The sequence below is a fragment of the Triticum aestivum genome, chromosome 7D (assembly GCF_018294505.1).
Source record: "Triticum aestivum cultivar Chinese Spring chromosome 7D, IWGSC CS RefSeq v2.1, whole genome shotgun sequence".
Classification (NCBI taxonomy): domain Eukaryota; kingdom Viridiplantae; phylum Streptophyta; class Magnoliopsida; order Poales; family Poaceae; genus Triticum; species Triticum aestivum.
Window position 1 is genome coordinate 194,256,907 of NC_057814.1, and position 20,527 is coordinate 194,277,433.

At 41.7% G+C, this 20,527-nt stretch overlaps 1 non-coding gene and 1 pseudogene across 1 annotated transcript; one reads left to right on the top strand and one right to left on the bottom strand.

Annotated features, from left to right (window-relative positions):
- Window positions 1-1,289: 1,289 nt before the first annotated feature.
- On the bottom strand, window positions 1,290-1,392 carry LOC123171660 (U6 spliceosomal RNA). The gene has a single exon (XR_006485341.1). It is a non-coding gene; the product is annotated as a U6 spliceosomal RNA (small nuclear RNA).
- Window positions 1,393-7,731: 6,339 nt separating this feature from the next.
- Window positions 7,732-7,870, top strand: LOC123171737 (uncharacterized; annotated as a pseudogene).
- Window positions 7,871-20,527: the final 12,657 nt, after the last annotated feature.

A 20,527-nucleotide genomic window follows, 5' to 3' on the forward strand; every position in this document is an offset into this window, starting at 1 on the left:
GAGGTAGACCTTATAGGTTGGCTATTATTCACTGCAGAGTAATTTCAGCTAGTGACAACTGGGACTATTACGCTCTTCTACTTCTACCATGACTCGTTAGATATTCTTGTATGTTCTTGGACTCTTGCTGGAAGCTGGATCCTACCCTTCTTAATTACTCCTATATCCGAATTTGCATGGACTCCATCGTGTTGGACTCTCTTAGAGCAACTCTAACAGAATGGCAGAATATGGATCATCAAATCGTTGTGGAGGCTATCGCTAAAAATTATGTAAGCTCTCCATAGCTCACGCGCAAACTCAGAATATCTATAAAAGTGTCACCATATTTTCCTGCGTCTGGGTCCCGTTTGTCATTGGATAACTCTTTCATTGCAGTAGCTTCTATGTAGTAGATTCGAACTTGCTTTCAAGAAGTGAAACTGACTGAGATACGTGATTGGGAAAGCAGTAAGTTTGCAGTTGAGCAGGTTGGTGATCGCAGCCCTTCGTCGCCGTCTAAGGCTCTAAGCTCATAGCCACCACCTCGCTTATGGCGAAGTTGATTTTTAAACCAGACATGGCTTTGAAACAGAAGAAGATAATCTTGATTGTGGCGATGCTCTGTTTGTCAGGCTCGAACAGAAGCAAATTGTGGTCGGTGCATTGAAGGTGAAAAATCCCCCCTGGTATTAAGGTACTAAATTTGTTGTAAACAGTAATAGATTTGGGAGTACTATATGTATAACATAAATTTTCTTTCCTTTGTTGTTTTTCTGCGTGTGCAGCAAATTTGGGTGTCAAATTTATGCCACGTTTTATACATGTCGTGCCAATCTTATCTATATTTGTTGAACATTTATAACTATTAGAAGTGCTATTATGATTTTAATGGACTAGTACACACCTTATGTGACTATTGCTTATAACATGCCATCGTACAATTAGGTATCCGTCTTCTACATTTCCTGATAAGTTAGAACTTCATCAAACACCCTACAGTGCCCTGTTTGGAAAGAAGTTAGAAGGCGGCTATTTCAATATAATAATTTGGAACATTGTTCAAGTCCGCACCAAATTATAATAAAGAAATTTTTTTCCACATCATATGCGAGCACAAAATGTTTGTAAAGTGACTTTCATTGCAAAGTTTTATCCAAAATAAAATCCAATTAATCGGTAACCCAGCTAAACAATTGATACTTAATATCCTTAATTTAGTCTGTGATATTCTTCCATGTTTGTCGACTGTTAAGTCTGCCATTTTTTCTCCATAATGGAAGATTCTATGAATCTTATCACATCAGTCAAATGCATACGTTTTTTTCTTGATATGTGCAGGTTATTCCTGGGCATGGGCCATGCTAATCTTGTTTGTCTCATTCCAGTTTTATCAGATTTCCGAGAAGGGACTCAAATGCACAGCTCAGCTGTCAGGATGTCCTCTCCTAAGATGCACCCTAAGCGGATTATAAAATTAAACACACACAGCTTTGCTTTTAGTTGAAAATGAAGGGTTGGAATCCTTTTAAACAAATTATTGACAATGGAATTTTAAAGTGTATCCCAGAAAGAAGATGATAACTCTGCTTTGCAACTTTAAAATGATATCCTGCTATTTCGACAAAGCCGTTTAGTAGGGTGGTCGTCAGAGAGTGGACAGCAAAAGCAAAATCCTTGGTGTTAATTAAGCAACAACTGCTTCAAATTTCCCCAACAGAAGATTGTGTCTATCTCTCCTAGAATTTCTCTGATATACCTTTAATATCTTTATATATCTTGTCCATGATCAGCTGCCTTTTTCTACCTAGATTCTGGAACAAATGACAAATTTGGTAAGTAGCCAAATATTAGGCAGACCATAATTTGTGCCAATCAGGATATGTTTCATTGCAGTTGCGTATGTGAAGAACACATGAGTATACAAGATTCACGTGGTTCATATTTTACTGATTCAGTCTATTTACTTACCAGGATTGCAGTTAGGAACAATGATGCTAAGAGTAAGTGGTTGGCAATGTAACTTTTGGTAGGTAAAAGGGATAGATAAAGGATGTTTCGAGAAAGAGTTTAATAAAGGATGTTTGAAAAAAACTTTTGGACTAGTCATCTTAACTGAGAGCAATTTTGAGTGCCCTATAGGCCTTAGGACTAGGATGGCTTAATCCTGTCAGCGTCAAGATGTCAGTAAAAGGAAAACAGTGCAAATCTTAGGGTCCATAGACCACACAGAGAGAGGGAGAGCTCTTTCAACTTTTCGGCAGGGTGACTTTTCACCTGAGGGAATATGTGATTGGATATTCTCATGCACCAGGAAGGGCTGCCCTCACAACCAATAGAGGTGTACCTCAATGGGTAGCAAGGTGGTCATCATGAAAGCCATCCTGCATTGACAAATATATCCGAATTGCAATCTCTAAAGAGGTCTAGCTTGGTGTGAGTTTGCAACTTACCAAGTTTTTCTGCTCGATTTATTTCAAGGAAAAATAACACTGACTTGAAAGCAGTTGTTGGGTATAATAAGGGAATTGCATTTCTAGCGGTGCTGTTCCACCTTAGAACATCAGGGTAATATTCTCGGAAAAAGTTTCTAAGATAGTGGAATATGTTCCACCTTAGAAAACAAACTCTCAATTATGGCCCAACCAGCCCAAATTATTATTCTATCATCTGTGGAGCGTAACCAGTGTGTATACATGTAGATAACATGCATAGGTTTAGAAGGTTTTTGCTGCTGTGAATACTTGTGGATAACCTAGAAATACTTTCTCATTTGTTTTCAAAAAGAGAAATACTTTCTCATAAAGAACATCATTTATACATAACTATATTGACTAACATAGTGCGTCTGTGCTCACCAAGATGTGATCTCTTCTTTATTTCACAACCCTAGTATCCATGTTTCAAATACTCAAGGGAAAAGCCTAAGTCGTTTCCTTTCTTTTATGCTACTCTATATTCAACAAAAATATATTCAACAAAATAGGTGATCTCCAATAACTTATTTTCATTCTGTTAAAACATGAAAACACGCAAGGGAAAAGCCTAAGTCGTTTCCTTTCTTTTATGCTACTCTATATTCAACAAAAATATAACTATACAATTATCAAATACAATAAATCACATATATTTTCAGTTTCAGTTATCATATTAGTGATCTAAATATCCATGTTTCTTTCAACTAAATCTCATCGAAATATATTGTGACGAATTCCGATAGCATCGCGTAGGGTATCATCTAACATTGTTGGTAACAAGATTGTAATGTTTGAGGCCAAGGTTAGGCAAAGAGCTTTAGCAATCACTTCAAAGGAGTCGGACACCCGCTTTCGACCCCAGGTGGGAGAGGGGGTAAACCACTATTCGTACCAACCTATCAGCGCTCGGCACCTCAGATGTGGTTTATCATGAAAAGTGACTTCTTTTCTAGCAGAATGATGACGGAGCCTTTTTCTCCACCTCGGTAAATCTAATGATAGAAAATTTTGGGGATTTCAGATAGCGATTTCAGCCATGTTGTGTTAGTGAGCAAAAGTCACAATCACATGCACCGTATGTCACCTGGTTGTGAGCTTGTGATGGAAGGTATATAACGACAACAACAGAGCATTATTACCCTGGAGCTGTTTTATCGAAGGATTCATAACAACCAAAAGGCTTGGGGAAAGAAATTCTAGATAATATAAAATGGGATGACACTGCATCCCCTGAGACAGATTTGAGTGACATGATCCAATCAGTTTCTTGAGCCATCTAGTACAATGCAATCCTGATTTGTGCTATTGCTGGTCCGAGTCTTATGGCATTTTCTTTTCTTCCTCTCCCCCACTATCAGTGCAAAAGAACACATCATGGATATGGTTGCTATCTCCTCTTTATACCCTGAAGATACTCTTGTCTACTGCAGGTGCAATTCTACTTTCTGTGCAGCAATTTCTTGTCCCTCTGATGAAGATCGGAGGGCTAGAAAGTATATGTCTCAACTACTACCTTTTTTAGTTCCAACATGGCATCATGGATTCATGGTGATGATGGTGAAATCTTTAACTTACATGAGATCCGTATGATTTCCAGGCTTCTCACAGGTTTCAATCTATCTCTCTTGTTTAGTTTAATGAATGTGATAGCCTTTGACATCCTTGTAGTGCTTCAAGTGAGCGAAACCGCCATGAAACACTGACCTTCCGACAAGTAGCCGCTAGACCTACCGTGTTCTTGAGACATATTGGAGGCAATCTATGACATCACTGACTTGTTGATTTGAAGCCTCTTTTACTTTCCACAAAGCATTCGATTGGCAAGGTCCAGCTCAAGAGATGGTAAACGACGCGGCGCATCGTCGCCTTTCTCAACTTTAGATCAGATTTATTTTTTCTGTTAACTGGGAGATCGATCTTCATGCATGCATGCATAACTCGCATATAGTTTGAGTGGGCTGACAGAATTTGGCATCTGATGCCAAGGAAATGAAATGAGGATGTACTAGTAGTAAAGAAGTATTCTCAAGAGAAAAAAAAAAGCTACCTTACTGATTTAAGACCTGTTTTGAAGGACACCCTGTGAAAATACTAATCATAGGACTAATGACCCTTTACCTAATTATTTTGGGAGGGCGAAAAGGCTAAGCTCCGAAGAAAAATAAACAAAATTCACATGGAAAAAAGTAGGCAGCATATCAGTCCATGCTTTGGCTAGTGTTGTCCCAATAGGCAGCATATCTGAATCTGTTCTTCAGGAAATGCCACTTTACCTAATGCAAATCGACATGCCTACTTGTGGGTATCAAACTCAGTCCGCAACATGTTCCTCGGCTTCCTTCGCCGATCGACACGCCAAACCCTGTAGCTAATTTAATTATGACCCAGCACCACATATATACATGGACAGTATGAATTCGTCATCCGGCCTTCAGCAGTATAGGATTCCCAAATCGTTTCAGATTCCTAACACTGGCTGGCACTGACAAGAAGCAGCAATAGTACCACTTGAAGCAGCCAAGAAAGTAACTTTCATATTCCTCTCCTTATCTCGTCCTAATCCCCATCCCATAGGCTTGCATGAGTACTCATAGACATAGACATGGAGTTAATTAATACTGGAAGGCACATTCTTAGGTGGGCACCAATTTCATGCAAGATTTTGTGCCTCTCTCTCAGCAAGATATCAATCATGGCTACACTTTGCAGGATTATACCACCTCACCTCACCGCTGCACTGCGGATAGTTGGATACACATCAACTGCATTTCTGAGATGCTGTTAGATGAAGAACCTAGCAGTGGTATCAAGTACTGCATCTATTCTTGTAGGAGCCGGAGCTTCGTGCCACGAACAACATTTGTGACTGGTAGGCGTTGCAGGCAAGCACTCCACGTTAGCCATACCGGTGGTTCTCCTTGTCGCTTTGGTTCACTACTGAAGATGCTAATAGCTAGATAACAAGGTCAGTTGTAATATATATACCGAGTATAAACGGATTGTTTTGGTTCTCTATGCGTTTCAGTTTTGAAGATGGTGAATGGGAACAAGATCCTTTTTGAATGACGACATACCGTACTATTATTGGGATGCCGTTTTTGTTGTGAATTTGGATCGATGATGAATTCTCTTCAAACAAGTTAACGTAACAGTTTGAGTAGAACGGTGGCTATAATATGCCAAGGAATACGCCATCTTTTTGCCTCCTCCAACTTTATATCCACGTTGACACTTTGTTAAGTTTAAATTCTCTAGTTTTGATTCTTGAATGTAAGTTTTTAAATTTAATTTTACTTTGAAAAAAAATACCAATAGCTAGATCTTGGGATACTTAACATGAATCTTTGAAATATTTTGAGGACTCGAGCCTTACAACATGACATAAAGGCGATTTGCTTTTGAAGTCCCTAGCATTCCATGCATGCCCACTCTTACTGCAAGAGCAGATGAAATATGCCACGAATAGGCCCAAATTTGTTCTTACTGTCAAATCAATAATTGTGAGATCTCTTATCTTTGCATTGTATATAGGTTCCAAGCCATTTCCATCACGCGGCAGAAGACAGCATATTTACCGCATTTCTGAAAGGCATAAATGATCAGCATTTGGATATCTAGTTCTGTAATGCAACAGAATATATTCCCTTTTTCACTTTTTGCATGGCTCTCGTTACCGAATACTGTAATCTGACAAAAACAAGCAGCAACTAAAGGAGATATACCAGGAATAAACCTAAAAATAACTCCGTACTTTTCCGCAGTTTGATACTCACCGCATCCATGGCCAACCTAAATTATATTCTTATCCCATTTCATAGCTTTTATTTCTCATGAAGTCATTCTGGATACATTTCACGTTGTCTCTAGACTGTACTGCTGCAAAACTATTTTGTTTGGTCAGCTGCCAACTGCAACTTGGTCATGCAGTGCAGATACACCTGCAGGCTTCTGCACACAATTTTATCAATAAGCACCCGAATTTCAACTAAGAAACAGTTCCATTGATATACAACCTTTCTTTGTTGAGCTCACAATACATGTTGGTTTGAACACACGATCTTGAAGGTTACACATTGACCCTCAATTTATGTATGTTTCTCCAAGTAAAACAGAGTATTACGAGTCCATTCCCAAATGAAGGAAGCAACAGCGGCGGAGGCGCGCGGAGCAACGAGGACGTCGGTTCGCCGAGGAAGTAGCGCCTCGTTGTCTATCTTAAGGATGGGGGGTGCAAGTTCATTGAGGAAGCAGTGCCTCGGTGTCTATCTTAGGGGGCAGGGGCTGCCGGCGCCGCAACTGGAGGTCGGCGGGGCTTAGAGGGATGGCCAGGTGCGACGGCAAGCACGGCGGTGGGGGAGGTCGAGTGGAGGGCGGGGTGGCGATGCGGTCGCGGGCGGTGGAGGATCCGTTGGATCTTGATCCAATGGGTTTAGATAGAACATGCGGTTTGGCCCGGGCTGGATCAGCGGCTATCAAAGGAAGAAGATGAATATGTTAAACAACGTGATATGGCTTGGTGCATGTACTCTGCGTACGTCAAGAGGAGATCCTTGCTAACCGAAGGAGGAGTAGTTAGACTAGATACTCATGTAATCTTTATCTTCTTATCTCTTGTATTCTTCTCCTCCAAGATGTATCTCTCAAACAACCTGTACGCATATCTGGGCTTGCATCCCAACTATATAACACGAAGCACGTCGGCCAGGAAGGCTAAGACGTTTACCGCAAGTCGCACATGGTATACAGAGCCATCTTCTTCCCTAAACCCTAGCCAATCCATCTCCACCAAAGTGGGCAGCATGTCTTCCTCCACCTCCTCCTTCCAGCCAACCCTCAGCGGAGGAGTCACGGAGAAACTCTCCCGCACCAACTACATCCTGTGGCAGACACAGATCACGCCGCAACTGCGGGGCGCCGGCGTCTTCCACTACGTCGACGGCACGTCGACCGAGCCGGCCAAAACCCACGTCACCAAAGATGCCCTGGGAAGGAAACCGAGGGGCCGAATCCTCTCCATCCGCTCTGGGTGAAGGAGGATCAGCAGGTCCTTGGATATCTACTCCAACACCTCTCCAAGGAGGTGCTCGTCACGGTGACTGCGATCACCACGGCGCGGGAACTCTAGGTGGCGCTGGCGAGCATGTTCTCGTCGCAGTCACTCAGCCGCGTCAACAACATCCGCACGGCGCTGATCAACGCGCAGAAGGGCAACCAATCGGTGTCCTCCTTCGCCGCCATGAGGGGGCTCGCTGATGAGCTCGCCGCGACGGGAAAACCAATCTAGGATGATGAGCTCATATCCTACATCATCCACGGGCTGGACCAAGATTATCAGCCCCTCGTCTCTGCCTTGGACGCTCGCGTCACTCCGGTAACCCTTGACGAGCTCTTTGCCATGCTTAGCAATTTTGATCAGCGCATGGCGCAGTACCACGGCTCCGGTGGCGGCTTCAAGTCCTCGGCAAACTCCGTCTCCAGAGGCCGCGGTGGCGGCTCTCGCTCTCGTTCTTCCTCTCGTGGCAAGGGGAGGTTTGGATCCGACGGCGGCGGCTACTCCAACAACACTTGTGGCGGCGGACGCTCTGGCTCATGAGGGCGCCGTGGTGGCGGCTCCAACAGATCACGCCCGGACTTCCCTCGCTGCCAAATTTGTGGCAAGCCCAGCCACACGGCGAAGGACTGTTGGTACCGCTACGAAGATGATGATGGTGACTCCTCGCAAGACGAAGAAAAAGTTGCCACGGCTGCCGATGGTTCCTACGGAATCGACACGAACTGGTATGTCGATAGCGGAGCCACCAACCACATCACCAACGAGCTTGAGAAGGTCACCATGAAGGAGAAGTATCGTGGAAAAGATCAAATCCACACGGCCAGCGGTGAAGGTATGGGCATACGTCACATTGGTCATTCAATTTTTAATACCCCTAAACGCAAAATACATCTCAAAAGAATTCTGCATGTTCCTAGTGCACACAAAAATCTTCTATCTGTTCATAGAATTGCTATTGACAATCATGTTTTTCTCGAGTTTCATCCTTATTTCTTTTTGATTAAGGATCAGGCAATGAAGAAAGTTCTCTATCGAGGTAGATGTGTTCGAGGGCTCTACCCGTTGATTCCGGAGTTTAGAAGATTCAATAAACAAGCTTGTGGTGCTATCAAGCTTTCGTCCACACGATGGCACGATCGTTTAGGACATGCCTCTTTTTCTTTGGTTGAAAAATTACTTAGGAGAAATAAGCTCCTGTTTGTTGGTGAGCGCACTATTGAAACTATTTGTGATTCATGTCAGTATGCTAAAAGTCATCAATTACCATATCCCATATCCACTAGTGTCTCCACTAAACCGTTGCAATTAATCTTTTCTGATGTTTGGGGCCCTGCTCCCTCTTCTGTTGGCAGACACACATACTATGTGAGTTTCATTGATGACTATAGCAAGTTCTCATGGATTTATCTTCTTAAGAAGAGGTCCGATGTGTTTCAAGTCTTTAAAAACTTTCAAGCACTTGTTGAAAGAAAGTTTGACAACAAGATTATAGTTGTCCAATCCGATTGGGGAGGGGAATACGAGAAACTCAATTCCTTCTTCCAAAGCATAGGCATATCTCACCATGTATCATGCCCACACGCTCACCAAGAAAACGGGTCAGCCGAATGTAAGCATAGGCACATTGTTGAGGTCGGTTCGGCCCTCCTAGTAGGAGCTTCTATGCCTCTCAAGTTTTGGGACGAGGCGTTTCTTATGGCTGTCCACATCATCAACATGCTACCTAGCTGTGTCATCAACAATGAAACACCTATGGAACGCCTTCTCCATGTCAAACCCGACTACACATCCCTCCGTGTCTTTGGCTATGCTTGTTGGCCAAATCTCCGCCCTTACAATAATCGCAAACTCATGCTTAGATCAAAACAATGTGCTTTTCTTGGCTACAGTGCCCAACACAAAGGCGTCAAGTGCCTTGACATCTCCACCGGCCGGGTGTATATCTCACGTGATGTTGTTTTTGATGAGACAAAGTTTCCTTTTTCTGATCTTCATCCTAACGCCGGTGCGCTACTTTGCAAGGAAATCTTGCTTCTACCATCTCATGTCTCTGGCTATGATTAAGGGGGTGTTACAAATTGTGATGATCATATGTTGACTAACCCTACTGATAATCTCCACGAGTCTTGTGATGATGCAGAAAACAGCGGTGTCAAAATCGCAGAAAATAATGAAGAAAATGGAGCGGCGGCAGGCCCTTATTTCATGTGTCCTGGTTCGGGGGACATATCCTCCCCGGGATCGGGTCAGGTGCTGCAGCAGCGCAGCAGATCTTCTTCGGGATCTGCGTCTGACATCGAACCTTCCGCGCCAGCTACGCCAGGCGCAGGAGGGTGCACGGGCGAGTCCGTGACAGCCACGCGACAGAGCCTGGCGGGCCACCGCGCCTCCCCTCGCGCAAATGAATCCGCGGCCGACAGGCGGCAGGCTGGTACTGGCTCAAGCCGCGTCCAGCAAAGCGCCCAACTGCGCGTGTACATGCGGCGCGCCACGGCCCGTCAGGCGGACGCGGGGGCCGATCCTGTCAACCCGGGGCCCAGGCAATCATTGGGCGATGATGACGCGCTCAGGCCCAGATCCTCTGTGGCAAACCCGTCGCTCGCACCGCGGTCACCGCGGTCCACGACCACAGAAGATCGGGACCCGACACCACCTGCCGACGCTGCGGGTTCTGGAGTTCTGCACAGATCCTCCTCGAGATCAGGAGAGGATCAACCAGATCCAGACTTGGGATCCTCTGTGCCGGAGCTCTCTGCAGAAATTCCTGTTGCTACTCCACGTCAAACACGACTACAACAAAGGGGTAATTAAACCTATTGATTATAAACATGTTACAAAATATGGGCTGGTGTGTTTTATAGGTGAACCAGGAGAACCCAATACTATTGAAGAAGCCATGGGTGATGCACGTTGGAGAAAAGCGATGCAGGATGAAATTGTGGCACTTAAGAAAAACAGAACATGGCACTTGGTTCCTCCACAACGAGGTAAAAATCTTATTGACTATAAGTGGGTCTTTAGGATAAAAAGGAAAGCTGATGGAACCATTGACCGTTACAAAGCTAGACTTTTTGCGAAGGGCTTCAAACAACGGTATGGTATTGACTATGAGGACACGTTTAGTCCAGTTGTAAAAGCTGCTACTATTCGTCTTGTTTTGTCCATTGCTGTGTCCAGGGGATGGAGTCTACATCAGCTAGATGTACATAACGCGTTCCTCCATGGTGTTCTGGAAGAAGAGGTTTACATGAAACAACCACCTGGGTTTGTAAATGCACGTGCACCACTTCATGTGTGCAAGCTTGACAAGGCATTGTATGGACTGAAGCAGGCGCCAAGAGCATGGTATTCTTGCCTCAGTAAAAAGATGCAAGCACTTGGTTTTGTTCCTTCGAAGTCTGACACTTCACTGTTTATTTACAACAAGTCAAGTGTATCCATTTTTGTTCTCATATATGTTGATGATATAATTGTGACAAGCTCATCTGATAAAGCAATAACAGCACCGTTGAAGGATTTGAGTGCAGAATTTGCTCTCAAGGATCTAGGAGATCTACATTATTTTCTTGGTATTGAGGTCAAGCAACACAAGGATGGTCTTCACCTCTCTCAAGAAAAGTATGCAACAGACTTAGTGAAAAAGGCTGGTTTGCAAAGTTGTAAGTCTGCACCTACTCCTTTATCTAGCACAGAAAAATTGTCTCTTACTGAAGGGGAGCTTCTGAGTTTAGAAAATAGTACAAAATACAGAAGCCTGGTAGGTGCACTTCAATACTTGACACTGACCAGACCAGATATCTCCTTTGCTGTTAGCAAGGTGTGTCAGTTTCTCCATGCACCCACCACTGTTCATATGACTGCTGCAAAACGTATAGTAAGATATGTGAAAACTACATTGAGCATTGGCTTAAACTTCAGCAAGTCATCCTCTACACTTATCAGTGCCTTCTCCGACTCAGACTGGGCTGGGTGTCTAGATGACAGACGCTCAACTGGTGGCTTTGCAGTATTCTTTGGATCTAATTTGATATCTTGGAGTGCAAGGAAGCAAGCCACGGTTTCAAGATCCAGTACAGAGGCAGAGTACAAAGCGTTGGCAAATGCAACAGCAGAGATCATATGGGTGCAGTCAATTTTAAAGGAACTAGGTATGAAAAGCACTAGAGCTCCATGTTTGTGGTGTGACAATCTAGGTGCTACCTATTTATCAGCAAATCCAGTTTTTCATGCTAGAACTAAACATATTGAGATAGATTTTCACTTCGTTCGAGAAAGAGTTGCAAGTAAACTTTTGGATATTCGGTTCATTCACTCTCAAGACCAAGTTGCAGATGGTTTTACCAAAGCTCTTCCCACAAGAAGTTTTGAAGACTTCAAGCATAATCTTAACTTGATGAAGTTGTGATTAAGGGAGGGTGTTAAACAACGTGATATGGCTTCGTGCATGTACTCTGCGTACGTCAAGAGGAGATCCTTGCTAACCGGAGTAGTAGTTAGACTAGATACTCATGTAATCTTTATCTTCTTATCTCTTGTACTCTTCTCCTCCAAGATGTATCTCTCAAACAACCTGTACGCATATCTGGGCTTGCACCCCAACTATATAACACGAAGCACGTCGGCCAGGAAGGCTAAGACGTTTACCGCAAGTCGCACAGAATAGTGCACATTGGTTCGAGCTAGAAGGCGATGCAGGATCCATTGGATCTTGATCCAACAGTTCAGATAGAACAAGAAAAATCGACTAGGCACAAATTCGTTTTCAGTTGACTGACGTGTAGCCATTCGCTTGTTTAAAATGGACAAATAGGATCATCAATTTGCTGCTGTATACACTGGCATACTTTTCTGTATTGATGGTGAAACCTTAAAATTTTGACTGAGGCATATTCTAAAGTAGCATATGCAGTGACATGGAGGGTGTTATGATTAAGAGAAAACTTACATCTGACAAATATATTCTATCTATGGCTATGGGTGATCATCTGAAGAGTTGAAGATTGCTTGAATACATAGTGGCAAGTTAATATATCATCACCATGCTTAATTATTTGTACATATATTCGGATATTTTCCATCATTCTCTTGTTTCTTAACAGCAGTAGGCTCCTCCGCGTCACTAGAAATATACGGAAGAATAAACCATTTTTATTATATGCCCCTTCTTGATAACACTAAAGAACCATTTTTTGTTGTTGCAAATGCTGTGATATGCCCATCCAAGAAATTATGGTCTTGCCACGAAAGAGGAAGGAAAGGTAAGAGCAAGCAAGCATGGCATAAATCTGCTATGATTCTTTTTTTAGGGGAATATGCTCTGATTCTGAAACTACCGAAACGATAACTTATTCTGGAATAATGTACACCAATTTGCAGTGTATGTCACTCTTCTCATGGATCCAGTGAGTTTAAACCCCTTTTATTGCTTGTAGAATCTTGCAAATTGTTTCGGGTTTCCGCTATGCTGTTGCAGACATTACCATTTTTCAACCGTGGAGGCGGCGTGGATGAACTGTGATACTAGCACCTGACCATGTGGCCCAAAGTCTATGGAGTTTGACAAACTTGCAAGATTCTGGCACAAGCCATATATAATTATGTTTTTTAGACAAAACCATATCAAATTATGTGCACGTGTGTCTTTTTTTAGTGCATCTTGTTATCCTTACAAACTCTAAGCTCGCAGGAATTGAAGGCCTCTCCTGCGTCAGGGCTCTCCGGAATGAGTGGGCCAGCGTGGTCAGCCTATGGGCACTGCTTACTTACTCTTTGGGCCGGCCAGGTGCGTCTTTGTCTCGCTTATAGTGAGACAGAGCTATGCAACGCAGTGTAAAAAGTTTGTTAGCATAAATTTAGAAAAATGTTTATAGCATTTGAAGAAAAAATGTTTGCGACATTTAAAAATGTTCACCCATTTCAGAAAAGTAGTATGTGAAATTTAAAAGATGTTTATCCAATGCAAAATCTATTCCTGTAATTCAGAAAAACTCATACCATTCAAGAAATGCATGTTACATTTAGAAAGGTGTTCACGAGTTTCAAAATATGTTTATGATTTGTTTTAAAACTGTTTATAAAGATGTAAAAAAATATTTTCATATTTTTAGAAAAAAATTGTATCATCCAGAAAATGTTTGAACATGTATTTGAATTTTGAACACATATTCAAAATATGTATTTGAAAAATGTTAATCATGTATTTAAACAATGTTAAACGTGTATAATTTGTTATATGTATATAAAAATGTAAAAGTATATGAAAAAATTAGACATGAAAACATATTTTTGAAAAAAATGCTAATCATGTATCTTAAAAATGTTAAATATGTATAAAAAAATTCCTGATGTATGCAAAAAAATGTAGTGTGTATGAAAAATATAGACATGTGTTGGTTTTTTTAAATAATTAAAAAGGAAAAGAAAGAACCCAAATAAAACCAAAGAAAAAAGAGAGGAAACCAAATAAAAATAAAGAAAAGGAACAAGAAAGAAGAAAAAAACAAAGTAAACAGCTACAAAACAGTGAAAATCTCATTAAGAAAACGACATGAAAAACTCGCATCACTGCTACAGTACTTAGTCGGGCCAGTAGGGCCGTGCTAGGTACTGCGTGGCTTGTCCTTCTAGCACTTCCAGCTTCACGTGTTGCTCTAGAGAGCTTTTATAAAAACGTGTTGCTCTGGAGAGGGTTTCGTTCCGGTGGTTCTCGGCGGCTCCTTGTTCTCTGTTCCTTCGTGTTGGCTTCCTCGGCAAGGGCGGTACTGCTCCTCCGATGAGTTGCTTGTGCTCCGCCCTCCGACGTCCTTTTCCCCACCCTTCCCCGTTGCCTCCTCCTACACTGCCGACGCCGAGGAGATGGGTCGCTGCCTCGCGAACGAATCCACAAATTTGGAAGTACCTCTCTCCTCTGGACTTTCCCTCGCATTTTCTTGTCCTGCTATATGAACAAATATTTTTCATAAATGGGCCGGCCTAGTAGCGTTAGTTCACTGGTTTCATTCTTTCTTTATTTTTGTTTATATTTTGAAACATTCTAATTACATATATTCCAAAAAAATATTTTTTTTGAGAACTCCAAAACATAATTTTCATAATTTACTTAAGAAAATTTAAAATATTCACTGTAAATATGAAAAATGTTAACTCGTGTAAATTTTTGTTAGCATAAATTTATAAAAATGTTAATAGCATTTAAAAGAAATGTGTGTGACATTTTGAAAATGTTCACCGGCTTAAAAAAGGTGTTTATACAATGTAAAATTTATTGTTGCAATTCAGAAAAATATCGTACCATTCAAAAAAAATGGATGTTACATTTGAAAAAGTGTTCATGTGTTTCAAAATATGTGCGTGACAATTTCTAAATTTTTTTATAAAATGATAAAAAAATGTTCACGTAGTTTCAGAATTAAAGTGTATCATTAAAAAATTAATTATTAACAACATTAATCTGTATTTTAAAAATGTTTAACACATATTCAAAAACATGTATTTGAAAAATGTTAAACATGCATAAAAATGTTTAATATGTATATTTTTTTTAAATGTATGAAAAATAGACATCTAAACATTTATTGGAAAAATGTTAATCATGCAATTGAAAAATGTTAATCATGTATAATAAAAATATTCCTTATGTATATGAAAAATCCATAATGTGTACGAAAAATATAGACATGTGTCGATTTGAAAAAAAGGAAAAGAAGAACCGCAAAGAAACCCGAAAAAAGAACGACATAAACCGAATAATATAAATAAAGAAAAGGAACAAGAGAAAAAGAAAAACCAATGAAAACTGTTGCAAACGTTCTTATATTATGGGACAGTGGGAGTAGATGACATTTGGTTGTTCTTCTGCATTTTTTTCCTTTGCAAAGATAGACAAGAGATAAACATCATGTGCGGGTTAACCTTTGTGTGGCTATTAGCACACCTAGCTACCAAGTAGAAATAATATGTATGATGCTCATAAATAGAGCTTGTTTGTGGCCTTGTGGGAGGATGACGCACTCTCATTAATACTTTGGTTTTATATCTTATAAGGAAAATGTGAAGTTTGAGATTATTGACTGAACTCAAGGAATTTTCAGGTGATTCTACATTCCTAATCGATTTACCCATCCTTGAGAAATGCTTGGCGGTTAGACATGATAACTATACTTTATGTTTTCGCTTCTCTGGTTTATTTTGGTAATTTATTCTGGATTTGGTTGTTTACAACCAGAATGCTAATGTTCAAGTGTGTGAATCAAAAATTAGCATATGGCTCGCAATTAAGTTGTGTTATATCTTGGGAAGCTGTAGCGATCCGACCTCAGACGGTCAAATCTCTGTGTATAAGTGTCATCCCTCGATCGGTAATGCTGACACACACAGTACTTGAAGGATTTATAACAGAGTTCAATCACACACTTATTACATCGAATGTCTCAAAAGAGAACTTATTACAATAAATATGGCTGAAGGCCATCTAAGTAGGATAACAGTGTAAGCTTCGAAGGTAAATGAGTCCAACTCCAACGGCACAGCTGAGTGCACGACAACGACCTAGCGCACCTTACTCTTCGTCTGAAAACTCTACAACATAATACATTGTAGCCTGTGTAGGTCAGCACATGGAATATGCTGGCAAGATAACACTATAGAGCAATGAACAAGTATCAGCTATAACTATATGCATATATGGCTGGTGGAGGCTCTATGTTTATCATTTGCAGAAAGCTAGTTTTTCCCTATAACAAAGGAATATATTTTATTTAACTACAAAGTTTGTTGAAAATATTGAGATTGGTAACCCCATCTCAATCCCAATTAAAGTAATCATTAACCCAACATATTAATTAGATAGAGTGATGAGATCAACATAATAATTCAAGCACCAGATACTCAAGATGTTCATAACCGGGGACACGGCTAACCATGATTAGTTTGTACACTCTGTAGAGGTTTGCGCACTTTTCCCCACAAGACTCGATCTCCTCCATTGTATTTTCTCGCACTGCATGATGTTTGAGAAACGGATGACCGAGACACAGTCTTTCCGAAGAGGTCCCCTTAACCGATAGATAGGCCGGTACACCTACAAACCCCTACATCTGCTAGCCCATCATGGAAAGGTTTCCCACGACTTACTCAACTATGCCAGAGCCCATAATGGCTTGTGGCTGCACACGGAAGTTTCTAGCATGAATAATCTTATGATCCCTTTGAGCCTGGGTGGCAAACCATAGGAAAATCACACGGATACCCCGGGATCTCCTAGGACAACACTGGATTCCCCAGGTGCCCACAAACCAATCCACCCAGATGTGTGTTAAAGTAGCCACCTTAAATAAACCCTTAGTTCATAATAATTCTCACAACTGTCATGAATCACTCAATCCAAATCACGTCTACGAGCATAGCACAGCAAAGTATAATAAGCGTAACGTAGTAACTTCCGAGGTTTGAATGAAAGGGCATTAGGTACTACCTCAACAACTACTTCCCAAAACCCACATGTTATCAAGTCCTAACCGTGCAGTGTTTTAGGATTGAAACTAATGCATAAAAACTGGGTAATAAAGGGGTATGATCAAAGTGTTACTTGCCTTGCTGACGATCTGAAAACCCTAGTGACTCGTAATAGCACGCTTCGCACTCCGGGAACTCTATTGTGAACAAACAATAACATACATAAGCATACAAGCAATAGTTGCAAGGGTAAACCTAAAATGAGAAGAACCAAACTGAAAGTTCAACTGAAGATCTTCGATTTGCAAAAAGAATCAATCGAATCGGAGCTACGAAACTCAAACTACGGTCAAAAGAAGTTCAAATTCAAATCTGCTTAAAACCAAATTTTAAATTGTCAAAATCACGTTCAAGTTGGTTATCTAGAAAGAGGAGAACAAGACGAAGATTTTGGCGTTGGTTTCACTGGATTGGATAAACGGGCAAAAAGTTACGAGGGTTTGAAAATCAGGGGCTAATTTGTGATAAAAATAATCACACATAGGTCCCTGGCCGAAAAATAAAAAAATAAACAGAAAAAGAAAAAAACTACGGAACGAACTTTCGCTAACAGATCTAAACAAACGAATGCGTTCGTTTAAACGAACAAAACAGAAAACGTTCGCTAATTAGAAACCCTAAAAAAATAAAACCGATCTAAACCGTCGAACCGAAAAGAAAACCGACGAAATCTAAAAAAACCGATCTAGGTTTTATACCTAAAACTGGTGGGCGGCGGCGGTTTTCCGGCGAGCAGCGGCTTGGGCGGCGGCGACGGCGCGGGGCAGGGTGGAGGTGCGGCGGCGAGGCGGCGGGGTGGCGACAGTGAGCGCGGGCGACGGCGGAGGCAAGCGCGGGACACGGTGGCTTTAAAGGGGCCGGGGGGCAGCTGCCTTGTGGGAGGGGCACGGCAACGCGTGTCCGAGCGGGACACGTTGGCGGCGGCGGCGAGGCTCGGGACTCCTGTCCCGAGTCGAGGAGGGAGGCGGCGGTGGCTGGAGGGCCGGCCTGCTCGACTGGGCCTTCGGCCGAGTCGGGTGGGAAGAAGATTTTTTTAAAATAAAATTCCGCCCGAAGAAAAATCCTAATAAAATATAAAAAAAACTCTAAAAATACCAGAAACAATTTTCTCCGTCTAAACCTAATATTTAGAACAAGGTGAACATTTTTCTGGCCTAAAAATGCAATTTTCAAAAATGCATATTTTTCTAATTCAAATAAAATAGCAATTAAAATCCAAATAAAATATAAATTTGATTTTAAAATTTCTTCTCCAATATTCCTCTCTTTTGAAGAAGTCATTTTATCTTCTCTCTCTTTATTTTTGATATTGGAAATAATTGGAGAGGAAAATATTAAAACCAAATTGATCCTCTTTTCAAATTTGAGAAAAATTCAAATATGAAAATAAATGAAATCCCCAACTCTCTCCTTGGGTCCTTGAGTTGCTTAAGATTTCTAGGATCTCAACCGAAATGCAAATAAAATATGATATGCATATGATGACCTATGTATAACATCCACATTGAAAATTGGGATGTTACAAACCTACCCCCCTTAAGATGAATCTCGCCCTTGAGATTCGGGTTGGCTAGAAAATAGGTGTGGGTGGCCTTTCCGTAGGTCTTCTTCTCACTCCCAGGTGGCTTCCTCCTCGGTATGGTGGCTCCACTGAACTTTGCAAAATTTGATAACCTTGCTGCGTGTAACTCGGCGGGCAAACTCGAGAATCTTGACGGGTTTCTCCTCGTAGGTAAGGTCATTATCCAATTGAATTGCTTCCAGGGGCACTGTATCTCTTAGAGGAATATCGGCCATCTCTGCATGACACTTCTTCAACTGGGAAACGCGAAACACATCGTGTACTCCTGACAGTCCTTCGGGTAACTCCAACTTGTAGGCCACCTCTCACATACGTTCCAAAACTCGGTATGGTCCTACAAATCTGAGGGCTAACTTTCCCTTAACTCCAAATAGTTTAACTCCTCAGAGTGGTGACACACGAAGATACGCTCGGTCTCCGATTTCATAGACTACCTCTTTGCGTTTGGTATCGGCGTAACTCTTCTGCCTGGACTGAGCTACCTTCAGTCTATCTCGAATCAACTTAACCTTCTCTTCAGATTCCTTGACTAAATCTGGTCCAAACAACTGACGGTCTCCAACTTCATCCCATATCAACGGTGTCCTGCACCTCCTTCCATAAAAAGCTTCGAAAGGTGCCATCTTCAAACTAGCCTGATAACTGTTGTTGTATGAGAACTCTGCATAAGGAAAATTATCATCCCAACTAGATCCGTAATCTAGCGCACAAGCTCTCAACATGTCCTCCAGTATCTGATTGACTCTCTCGGTCTGTCCATCTGTCTGCTGATGAAAGGCTGTACTGAACTCTAGCCTAGTACCCAAAGTCTGGTGCAGCTGATTCCAAAACTTCGAGGTAAACTGTGTTCCTCTATCTGATACGATGGTCCTCGGAACTCCATGCAGAATACGATCCTGGTCATATATATCTTGGCCAACTTCACGCTCGTATAAGTGGTTTTCACTGGGTTAAAGTGAGCTACCTTGGTCAAACGATCAACTACTACCCAGATAGAATCATATCCTGATCGGGTCCTGGGTAATCCAGTGATGAAATCCATGCCAAGTTTGTCCCATTTCCATTTGGGTATCGGCATAGGCTGAAGCAATCCTGCTGGCTTCTGATGTTCTGCCTTCACTCTCTGACATACATCACATACTGCTACATACTCGGCAATATCCTTCTTCATACCTGTCCACCAGAAATGCTCCTTCAAATCCAAATACATCTTGGTGTTTCTGGGGTGAATCGAGTATGGCGAGTCATGAGCTTCCTGAAGTATTAACTTCCTGATCTCCGCATTATTGGGCACATAGACACGATCCTCAAACCATAAAGTTCCGTGCTCATCCTCACGAAAACCCTTGGCTTTTCCTTTGCTCATCTTCTCCTTTATCTCAGCAATTTCCTTATCATCTTTCTGGGCTTCTCGAATCTTTCCCAATAACGTAGACTGGACTTCCATTGCTGCAACAAAACCTCTTGGAACTATCTCCAAACGAAGTTCCTTGAGATCATCAACTAACTCCCACGGTAATCCTCCGCTTACGAGGGTATTGACATAACTCTTGCGGCTCAAAGCGTCTGCTACGACATTGGCCTTTCCTGGATGATAGTGCAGCTTCATATCATAATCCTTTAGTAGCTCCAACCATCTCCTCTGCCTGAGATTCAGCTCCTTCTGTGTGACTCTTATGATCCGCATATGAAACAACTGTTTCGTCCTGCATAAGTACACCTCCAAGTCCCAAGCGAGAAGCGTCGCAATGCACTTGGAAATCCTTGCGTATATCCGGAAGAATCAGCACTGGGGCTGTAACCAAACGTTTCTTCAACTCCTGAAAACTGGCTTCACATTCCTCGGTCCATTTGAACTTGATGTCCTTCTTCAACAACTCTGTCATTGGTTTCGCAATCTTGGAAAAATTCTCAATGAACCTC